This window comes from Poecilia latipinna, unplaced genomic scaffold (assembly GCF_001443285.1).
Source record: "Poecilia latipinna isolate Pla-1442-1.1 unplaced genomic scaffold, P_latipinna-1.0 Scaffold228, whole genome shotgun sequence".
Taxonomy (NCBI): domain Eukaryota; kingdom Metazoa; phylum Chordata; class Actinopteri; order Cyprinodontiformes; family Poeciliidae; genus Poecilia; species Poecilia latipinna.
In genome coordinates this window covers 406,020-417,668 of record NW_015112844.1, presented here as the reverse complement: position 1 = coordinate 417,668, position 11,649 = coordinate 406,020, and the positions used below count along the sequence as shown (strand labels likewise).

At 39.6% G+C, this 11,649-nt stretch overlaps 1 long non-coding RNA gene across 1 annotated transcript; it reads left to right on the top strand.

Annotated features, from left to right (window-relative positions):
* The first annotated feature begins 304 nt into the window (after positions 1-304).
* LOC106947188 (uncharacterized) lies at positions 305-9,343 on the top strand. Its single transcript, XR_001424935.1, has 3 exons — positions 305-563; positions 3,338-3,344; positions 9,333-9,343. It is a non-coding gene; the product is annotated as an uncharacterized LOC106947188 (long non-coding RNA).
* Positions 9,344-11,649: the final 2,306 nt, after the last annotated feature.

The window sequence follows — 11,649 nt, the reverse complement described above, 5'->3', positions numbered from 1 at the left end:
AGATTTGTCTTAGTTCTTATTCTGACTCATATAGAAAATAGAACAAAAATAAATAAGATTTTGTGTTTAGAAAAAGAAAGTAGGTGAACCAACCTAACTGAATTGCTTCAATTAAGTTTACCCAATTTAATTTACAGTTAGTCTTACTCAAATCATTTAGTTTATATTGAAATAAACTATCTTTTTTTTTTTTTGCTCAGGGAGCCTTTATTTGAGAGTAGTTAGACAGGAAAGTAGGTAATGAAAGACGAGGAAAACACGCAGCAAAGGTCATCAGGCTGGGAATTGAACCTGCGACGTCCATGTTGAGGACTAGGGCCTCGTTATGTGAGTGGTGCTCTGCCCTGAGCCACCAGGATCTGTCCCTGGTGAAGCTTGACATCAGATGTAGAATACGAACGTCACATTGAACTGAAAAGTTCCTTTAAGTTAAACATTGTTAACTTTTAAGTTAATTCAACACAAAGAAGTAAGTTGTCATCACAAAACCAAAAGAATTAAGTGAGATTAATGTAGATAAGTCCATAACATGAACTACAGCTCAAACACACTTTTCAGAGTGTGTGTATTGTGACCTTTAAATCGCTGATCAGTTACCGTTAACCACTTCTTCCCTCCATCTCTTGGTTCGTTCTCATCTCAACCTCTCGACACCCTGTTGATCTCAGCTCTGCCTGAGTCTCCTTCATCTCCATCCCCAGCTGCTGCCCCTCACATCTGGCACCTCCATGCAGATGGCGCCTAAAATAAATGCATGCATGCTCTCGTAGAGAAACACGGGACCGTGACTGCGTTCTGACAGATGGGGGGAAAGCCCAGGGTGGTTGGGGGGTAAAGAGGGAAGCGTGAATTGATAGATGACATCACAGTGGGAAGGGTGAAGGAGATGGTGGAGAGTGGAGGGTGACTACCAAACTAGACAGAGACAGAGGACAAGACAAAGAAGAACATGGTGTGACTGCCAAGGCTACAAATCAGGTCCCCGAATGCAGCAACGATGCTTTCACCCTGCCCTCTCGGAAAATAAGCCAGAGATCTATTGATTGGCACTCGTATTTGCTAGTGGGCTGCAGCTCAAAATGGAGCCTTTAATTAACTTAATGGACCGGCTGCAGCTGTGTGTGAGCCAGTGGGCGAGGGATAGAAATAGATAGGGGAAAAGGAGCGAGAGCATAAATAATAAGTGGGGTTAACTGCAGACCCTTCCTACTATCAGTCAGGCTCGGTTGGAAATGCAGAGGGAAGATTCTTTAATTCTCCGTTTCTTGTTTTCCAGATGTTGAGGAATGTTTGTAAAGCAGATGTGCTTTGTGTTCAACCAACAAAGCAACTGATGGGTCGTGTGTGTTGGTCTGTAAAAGGCTTTTTTTATGAGATTTTGTCTGCTCTCCTCCGCCCTTCTTCATCTCCCCCCTCCACTATAACCCATTCTCATTCTTGTCCAGTCATTCACTCTGTCAAAGGTTAATTGGTTTGGAAATGATTCGATTCATTCTCAAAGTTAATGCTGTTATCATGCTTTTGTTAGAAAAAAAAACGAGAAAGAAAAACTACCCCCAACATGCACTTAAGCTTAATTTAAAATAAAGGAGAAAAAAAAATCCAATTTAATTTTTTTCCCCCGTCTTACTCCGGCCCAGGCTTGTCCCCACAAGTCTTTTCCTTTAAATTATGGCAGAATTTCATTACCTTGAAAGCTTTTCTGTCTCCTCCCTCTGCTTCCCTCCCTGTCTCCAATACTTTGAATGGATCAGGACTAATGTCTTTCTTGTAACCTCAAGGTCGGGATATTTGGATCCTTGGATGTGCTCAAGGGTCCCTGTGATTAATGTGCTGTACAAAGTACCTTGGAATAATGCGCTGGATGATGACTGCACAGAGCAATGCACTGTGCACACTTGCAGATACACAGACATGACTACATCCAGCGGAGGTACATGTAGATAGAGGTGCCCCTGTCAATGCCCTTGATGTGGATCAAGGCAGACATTCATATTCAAATAGGGCTACCTGGAGGCGCTATTTCAAATCCCCTCACAGTACCATTCAGCACTTCCCTCAGGTCCTCCTTGCTATTCTATCCACTGTTTTCTACATCTTTACTTACATGGACTTTGATGGCCACAGTCAGAGTATTTCTGCTCTCCGAGTTGTGTTTGCTTTTTCACAATTAAATGATTCAGAACATATCAGGAAAAGATAACCTGAGTAAAGATTAGCGATGCACTGATCCACTTTATTCACCTCCGATATTGATGTAGTTATCTGGGGTTTTCCATCGGCAGATACTGATCCAATACAGAGAAATAGTGCTGAACGGACTTATAAGGTTTCTTTTTTAAACACAGACACACATTTATTTGATAACTCTGCATTGGTACAGCACACTTAAAAACAACAACTTATCTGAGCATTCAAGGACTTTTCTGTGAAACAACTCCAAATCTGCCTACTCACAATTTTTTTCATAGACCATGTCTAAGATGTTAGAAAGAAAATAAATCTTGGGAGGCTGAAATATCTATTTGATACAAATCAGCCAATAAAGGAACACCATTTGTTGTCCTTGGTGTTGATTGGCTGCTTCCCCAAAAGCTGTAAGACTGTATAGATGCTAGCTTCTGCAGCAGAGCTAAAATGGTTTCCACTGTATAATATATATTTGGTGTTTGAACCTTTACAATTTGCAGTCAAGCATTCTTAGAGGGAAACCCAAATTAGTGGATTTAAACTATTTGCAAATGTTGTAGTTGGGGTTTAATGTATTTTGGTGCTAAATCTTTTAGTTATTTATGAACTAACGGAAATATCTATTTGCTGAGTTACAGGGAACCAGTGTAAGGACTTTAGAAATCCTCCTGGATTTACTGAGAATGTGAGTAAAGTAGACTAAATAATAACAGAAAACAACACATCATGACCTTCTCTCCTACCGGAGAACATCAGTTTGTGACCAAAGGCTGAATCACACTTGGGTTGTGCTGTAGGATAATGATCTAAAGCACATCTGCAAGTTCATCTTTAGAGTTATAGAAACATCTCAAATATAAGTCAAGTTCTGGTCTTGAAAAGCCTTCAATGTGAAAGAATTAAGTAATTCTGCAAAGAATAATTGAGTAAAATTGGTCCACAGTGACGTAAACGACTCGTTGCCAGTGTTTGCAGTCATTTGATGATATTTAGGTTGATATTTAGTAGTTTGGATATTTTCTTTTCTCCTTATAAATAAAATTGTCACAGAAGGAATCTGGGATGGGGATATTTTTCTCACAATACTTTACTTCATATTTCACTTTTTCTAGACGCTGGATGATTAATAATAACTCAAACGTCAAAGAGAGACAGTTTTCCACACACTGGTATCTACAATAAGACAAACATCTGATTATTTCTTAGCTGTTATTTGCTGACACAGCTGCAACGTCTGATAAAATGTGACTTTCTCTGTTTCCATGGCCACCTTGAAGAGGTCCTCTTGGTGGCTGCTGCACATGCCGTCCGCAGCCTATCGATCAGAAACATAGATGCCTCTGTATTGAAGTTGTTTGCTGGGCTGCAGATGCTATCTCTGCTTTTGTTAATTATTAACACTCGGTTCCACAATTCTGATCAATAGTTAATTGAGCCAGCGGGAGCTGTCTGGGAGAAAAACGAAAAACTTTGTGGACCAAAGTGACACAATCTTTAGTGCAGTTATTTTTCTTACTGCTTCATCAACACATGTAGGGGATGCTTGTGATTAATTTATGCTCAATATTCTTGTGTTTCCTATAACATAGATATTGTAGAAACTGGAGAACTCCCAGTTGTTTTCTTGCTTGAAGAAGAAAGTCTAACTAGGACGCCACTTTGCACATCTTCAAGCTTCATAGACGGTTTAAAGCAGAAGTTTTCACCCACTCATCATCGGCACAAATTTCTAAATCAGTTCTGCAACATATGCGGGTAATATTTTTACAATTTGTTGCAGATTCATTTATTTGTTTAACCATTCCAGGCTGGAACAAAGAACAGTTAAAAATGACATTCATTGAGTACAAACATAAGAGTACAAAGTGCTACATCTTCAAAACTTTATGCAGCTTCTGACTATGTTATGCTCAGAAATAATTCAGTGTCACTGTAAGTAAAAAACCCAATCTGGTTTTTGTTTTACAGAGAAATAACAGCATGTAAATACTGAATTATCCCTTGTATAAACACAGCCTCTAGCAACATAATCCGTTGTGCTGCAGTGGTTTTTAGTGTTATTAAAGGCTCTATTTTACAGAGTTATTAAGCAGGCCCAATTTATCGTCCATCTATGTTTGTAAATGTGGACTGGGCATCTGTCTGAGTGATGTGAGTGTAAGGAAATGACTTGTGGAGCGGCAGCTGTAATTCATTAATCTGTCCTTCAGCACCTAAAGTGACAAGCAATATGAAGCGGTATATGTGCCACCTCGCTTTTACAGGAGCTGCTAAAGCTTGATGAGAAGAAATCTACACCATTGTTTCCATTCCCCTTTTCCCGTTTGAGTGGCACATTAGGCTTTGTTAACTGATGGACGTGTCAATGATTAATCTGGCTGGGTGTTCGACCAGAGCCGCTCGTATTGGCCGGGACATTTCCTTATCTTGCTTCTGCTTCCAGCCTGTCGCTGATAAGAGTCGAGGAAGGGAGGAAGGTGGATAAGTGGGGCGGCAAAAATAAGAAAGATGAAAATAAAACGAGATTCATGATAAAAAAGGAAGAAAGAGAGACTGAAATATCGGATGATTAAACAGAGAGACCTTTTCTGTTTTGTGTTTGGTGGATACAGAGCTGAGAAAAAGTAGGGAAAGAAAAGGGAATGAAAACCATCCTGACCAAACTTCATCTTGTAAAAAAGTCATCACCCTATTGCTAAGTCATGAAATAACTGTGGTGTTATAACTATGTTATTAGCAACACCCAGATCTTTCTACCACCTGACTTTTAGAACCTGTCAGACAACATGAAGTAGGATAAAATATCTCAAAATGCAACACATTGTGCCTGAACCTAAAGACTTTTAAGAATTAAAAAACTGTTTCTAAGGCCTTCAGACAAAAAAAGAACATAATCAAGGTTAAACATGCCGGCAGTAGCGTAAGGTGGCTTTGGTGCTCGAAGAATCAGAACAATTTCTCATAGTAATGGAGTGGCCTAGTCAAAGTAAGGACTTACATCTAAATGAGATGAGAGATAAAATCAAACAATTCTGCTAAAATAAGTGGTTCTAATTTCATTCCTAGTGAAGTATAAAAAAAAGCTCACAGTTAATTATTACAAGCATTTTAAGGCGGATGTTGCCTCCACAAATGGTAAAACCGGTTATTGGATTTTGGAGGCTACTATCTTTCAGATTTGATATCTAGTTCCCTCCAAAAGTAAAATCAGAATTAAAAACTCATGTTCGTATTTTCTAAGGTTATCTTTTTCCGGCAATAAAATTGGCTCTGAAACATTAAAGGGGGGGAAAAAAAAAAAGCAAGGCCAGAAGAAATTTACAATTAGGTAATAATTATGTGCTTATATATGTAAATACAAGCAGAGAGTTAAAGAAACAAAGATTGAGGATCAAGTATTTCTTTCTGTTTATCCATTTTAAGATTAATGTTTAAATGAGACTAAAGGAATGTCAAAATTAAAGTGTCACCATTAAACCTAATCAACATGTCTTTTTTAATGAGGAAGTAACTTTATACAATAGAACAGGATTTAATGGGATTGTTTTTCTGTTTGACAAACAAACACTCTTAGTCATCACATATGTGACTCTGATTCCAGACACATACCAAACATACTTGGAAAGAACACCACAGCTTTTGCTCCTCTGTTTTTCTGATTTATTTGTCATAATTCAACTTTATTTTGTCAGAGAAAAGAAAAAGAAAATACACTGCTTTTTTTCTGCCAAGTCATCGTAATACTTCTCCATAAAATGCAGAAATCATGATTAAGTCAGAAGCTTCTTGAGGATAGGACACCATTAGCTGTATTAGGAAGCTTATTTTAACATCTTTTTCATGTTGATTTTGTGTGGATTTGTGTACGTCTAGGTATCCAAGACATCCTCTCAGAGAAACTAGTCTGTATTTCTGAATGCAAGAAGGACGCTCCAGTAATTTAAGCTCGGATGGATGAGTGATAGAGCAGGCAAGCAGCGTGGAATCCGCTGTGACTCCAGCTTCAATCTGTGTTTGACCTGACCCAGCAGTATTGCTAAATCTGACTTGTTACATGATGGGTGCTCTGGCACACCTCGCCTCGCTCAGACAACCTCTGGCCGCAATCTGGGTGTCTTTGTCAGCGCCGAGCGGCGTGGCCCCCAGAATCGCTGAGGTGGTGAATTTTCCTCCTCTCTCTCGCTCATTGTGAGCCCCTCCTTTTTTCCTTTCCAACCTTCACACATCAGCATTTTTTTCCCCCCCCGATGCTGTCACCCGTTCACGCTGCCTCGGACCAGAGGGTTTCTCTACATCAGGGGACTTCAGTCTGGAAATGAAAATTCCTGAGATCATTTTCTCATTGACAATTAGCTGACGCCTCACTGTGCTGTGACTTGAAAAGAACCAAAGCAAGGCAAAAAAAAAAAAAAAACAGAAGTGAATGAAAGGTGTGACAAGAGGGAAGACTGGAGTTATTAGACAGAAAACGCATAAAGGACACATATGTAAGAGGTTGATTAAGTGGTCTTCTAAAGTGAGAGTGGGCAGCAGTTAGCTGCTCTTCAGTCTCTAGAGAGCCTGTCTCAATTACCCTAATGAGGCAGAATGACTTTAGCTTCGCAGAAAGACTACGGGAGGCAAGGAGCATTACAAGGCCACACAGGAGAGGCTGCAGGACCAACGGCCTTGGTGTGTGTGTGTGTGTGTGTGTGTGAGAGAAACATGTATGAAGTGGACGCCCTGTGAAGTTAAATGGAGCGTGCCGAGTTCCCAATGAGCCTGTGTTAGCTGGCGGACTGACACAGTGACCTCCCACTGTGCACATCACTTTCTCATCTGGGCTGTCAGCGAATGGCAGTTAACCTCCGTCTGCCCTGAACCCTGGCCTTCACTAAACCAATACATATCACCAATAAGGGACTCGCAGCGAGAGCGCACGAATCACAACACGTAGTCCTAACTTTGTTTTCTCCGACCTCATGAAGAAGACAATGAAGTCATTTTGTGTTTGTGACCAGTAAAGATCCAGTGTTATGTTTATTTATGTGAAATGAAAAATTTTCTGTTGGCTCTTTTATATTCGGCCGACAAAAAAAAAAAATCTAACTAATTTTTTGTATGTTACTGAGTCACATCTCAGTAAGTTAGAATATCATCAAAAAATGTATTTGCTTTAGTACAGCAAGCCTACGGTAATCTGCAAATACGTAAGACCACCTGTAAAGAGTACCTTTAAAATAGTTATGTGAAATTCAGTTTTTAGACATAGAAATGTTTTTCCATTTGAGTTTCTACTGCCTCTACAAATAGTCTAAGTGCTAAAAAAAACTATGCAGCTGTTTTTTGGTGATAGGTTATTGGTTTATGGTGTCTGGAAACGAGTCACTTCAAAAACCTGCTGATGATGACATCACAAGTCACAAGTACCTAGCAACCCAACCCAATGCCTGCCATTGATCATTTCTCACATACACACTGACCTATTTGGGAATCAAACAATTTGTAACTTTTGATGTAATTATTTAATTGTTTTGAAGGTTTTCTGAATGTCTTAGTTGATACAACAGATTCTTACATGTAGTTTTTAGCTAAATCTGTACAGTACATGGACATAACTTTACACTTTTCTGTCTTTTTTTATGATCTAATGTAACATCAACATTTTTGAATAACAAAATTGAGTTTAATTACAACAATTATCAGGAATAACTGGAATATGTCACTCTGTATGTATGGTTTTAATAGTTCAAATCCCACATATTTTAATCTGTTTAAGTGCTTGTTGAATTATAAAAATAATACTAAAGTAACAACTATTAGTCTGATGTCTGTACCTAAATGTGAGGGACTGTAACTCTGGACCAAACCATAATAACTCTGAAGGACTTCCTGCCAATAGCTATCATTTGTAAGAGTTGTGTAACTCCTACAAATGTCATAGACATTTTTATAAATCATCACCTGTCACAGCGGGAACAAAATGTCTCCAGTACGGGTACATATTGTTACATAACTGGTATGAAATGTCCAGTTGCAGATGGCTCCTTTCAGTAACCTTAAACTTCAGTTACAAATCAATCAAAACTGCAGATTGGTTGGTTTAAAATGACCTGAAGCTTTTTTGAAAAACCTTTCAGTGTTTTCTTTGTTTTGAAGCGCTTATTTTGTCCATGGTGTCTTTGTGGGGCCAAAGCCGCCACTGATAGCCATGTCACCTTTCACATTGAATCGCTACAAAACAACTGGATTCATTTGTCATTCTTTCTGCGCCACTGAGAGAAATATGACTCATGGGCCTCAGAAATGTTATATTTGAAAAAATACATTGGCACACAGGACTTTTGTTTCAAATCTCCTCCCTCTTTACTTCCTTTCCTCCTTAAGTCATACAAAAGTAATAGCCTCCATTTAGACTCTCCTAACATTCTCTCTTAATGGCCCTTTGTGATAGAAAGTATTTATGGCAGGATTCATTTTAATCTATCAGTCTGCAGAGAGCCAAATCTCTGTATGAAATAGCTGTCTCTTACGGCTGTGGTCTGTTGCTGACCAGGTTACTCATCTTTTGATAAAGCAGATAAAAATAGGCTGTATGCTGAGGGTATGGGTGATTTAGCTCATTAGATGGGTTTTGAATCGCAATACATCTAGAAGAGCTTGGCTTTAGGTTTGGAAATGTCAATAGCAAAGAGTGCCACGTCTCCCCTGTCAGCCCTGATGGAAGACCAACGACCAGCCAGGCTGCCATTTGTCTTCCTGAGTGAGTTTTCTAATAACCGTAATGGCTGGGGCAATAAATTACCAATGGTGTGTCGCAGAGAACGAAGTGCGGCATTTAAATCTTACAAAGAGCCCCCACTTCCCATCACTCCTTTTCCCAGATTTTATTTTTAAAACGTAGTAATTCTCAAGCTCCCCAAAGGAGCGTTTGAAGCTTATGTTAAAAAGCCAAAGCCCACCGCAGCGCAGGTATATTACATCCTGGTTTGTCTCTTTTCTCATTAAATCACTAGAGTTGGGTATTTAGTATAACAGTGGCAGACTTATGTAAAGCAGATCATACAGCATTACCACCTAATGGTCTGAATTATGCAGCAATGCCCTTACTCTGTTGGTCACCTGTCTGATGGATAACCACTTTAGTAAAATAACAAATTAAGGTGATAGGTGATTGGAATTAGATGTCTTCTTACCCTTGACCCCATGCGTCCTCGTACAGCAAGTGGTGCTCCATCCCCCTCCCTCTGAGATGACTACACACTCTGGGAGATGAGCAAGCTCAGTAAATTGGAGCAGCGGGCGCAGATTTGTTTATGTCCGATTCTCCAGTGGCAGCAGTTTGCCGGTGGATAGCCCACAGAGTGATGCCATCCTGCCATTCGTCCGACAGGGGGGCAATCCCTCGGTCATCTTTTGTCATCCACTACTGATGGTGAGGGGAAAATAAGAAAAGAAAAAAAAGTGAACGATGGGGACGTTAATATGCTCACCGTGCTGCAGGAGTTTAGGGCCAGCAATGACAAGATTCATACACTCACCCTCGTGGTAAATTCCTCAGCACGGTGCTCCTCGTTCTCAAATACACATTTTAAAAGTGACGCATTTCTCAGCTGCGTGGTGCTCTGATGATTTTTTTATTTTTATTTTTAGGACTATGGCGTATTACCAGATGGCAGACACTATGCCTCAGGGAGGTGATCTCATGTTAAAACTAAATCTGCCTAATGTAGTAACAGTCAAGAGATTTGTCCCTTGGCCAGACATTTTTATACTAGTTTTTATCTCTTGTTAGTACACATTAGCCCTCTCAAGCTGTGGGTATGAGTGTTCATGAACACACTGCATCTGACCTTTCACCTCATTTAGCTGCTTTCCTTCAAAGTCCTTAAATCTGCCCTTCTTTGCCTCTTTGCTGAAACAACTTCTTGTCCTCTGTCAATGGAGCCCCAAGTCTTATAAATGTCAACAGTTTCTGACACTGAAGTGTAATTCTTGTTTGAATTCTTGAAAATACCACTTAAAATATCCAATTTGTCATTTTATATGTATTATATTTTTATGCAAGAATCAACCAAGTCTAATTTGGTTCTTTGAGTAAATCAAAACCTCAAATGCAAAACACAAAGTAGGCTCTCTGTTTTCTAATTTTATGTTCTGGTGCTGGAAACTGATGGTAGTTTGGTACTTTAAGGAGCTCCCTACTTTGTTCCCCTCCAAACTCAAGAGTTTTTGGCACTGACACACATTTTGTAACCCATAGAGATGGATAAACATTGGACGGGTCGAGAATCTTTGTTTATGTTGCTGTTTTTCTATTTCATTTAAACTACTTAACAGAATACAACGTGCAGTGATTTATTCTAAATATATTCTATGATGATCTGAGAAAAGTAAATTATTTCTTTGCTTCTTTTAAAGAACTGAAGGAAGAATAGAGAGACTCTAGACTGACTCTAGTATTCATCATTTACTGATTTTAATATAATTTAATGTGGCCTATCAGCAGCTACACATTGTTACTATGGGATCTCTGTATGAAAGGCACAAGCTTTTATGGTCCAAAGGTAAACAAAGACCCCTCAAATAAGAAAATAATATTTTCGAGTCTGTATTCGACAATGCAATCTGCTTCTTGAGAAATAAAGTCCCTTTTCTCACCAAGCACCATAAAACAGGAAAGAGCTCGGAGTGTGCAGCTGTGCAGTATGATAAGCACGCAAACTCTGCTTTCCAAACTTGGCTGATCGCACACTTCCATCTTTCCATTTACGGAAACCAATTATTTTTCCAATCCAAAGGTACCCCAGATACCTCCTCAATCTAACTGGTGCAGCAGGGACCGAAGGTTTCTAAAGAGGAGCAATGAGTGGCATGGGCCAGGCCTCTCTGAATGTGAAGCTGCGTTATGTGCAATCACAAATTGACATCCTTTGTGGCGATGTATTCGGTGTGATCTGTGGGTTGGGAGAGGCGGGCGTCGTGTGAGGCGATGCAGCTGCTCGCTCTTTCTTCTGTCCCTGCACTGAAGGGCTTCCTTACAAAGGAGCCAAATGTATCTCCTTTCAGCCAGACAAAATGGAGTCACTGCAGTTCATTGGTGCCCTCAGAGAAGACTGAACAGGTGTCAGGATGACTTTCGAGCAAATATCTTTTATTTTCATTTTGTTGAGAGGATATTGTTGTCCATATCCTGTTATTTTATGAGCTTTTCCTTCACTCATTTCAAAGCTTTTTTGCTGTATTTTTATCGACTATTATCTTAGAAATATGTGGCTTTGGCTCGTGTAGATCTACTGCATGTAACTTGGGGCATTTCTTAAAAGAGCACATCATATATACTAGAGATGGAAGCAATTTCAGAAAAACAGGAAATATTCACAAAGATGTGTCTAAAAGCTTTAAACTAAATTCATCGTCTACTGCAGTGCTTCCCAAACCTTTTCTCCTGGGCCCCCCAGTGGTTTCCAAACATTTTCT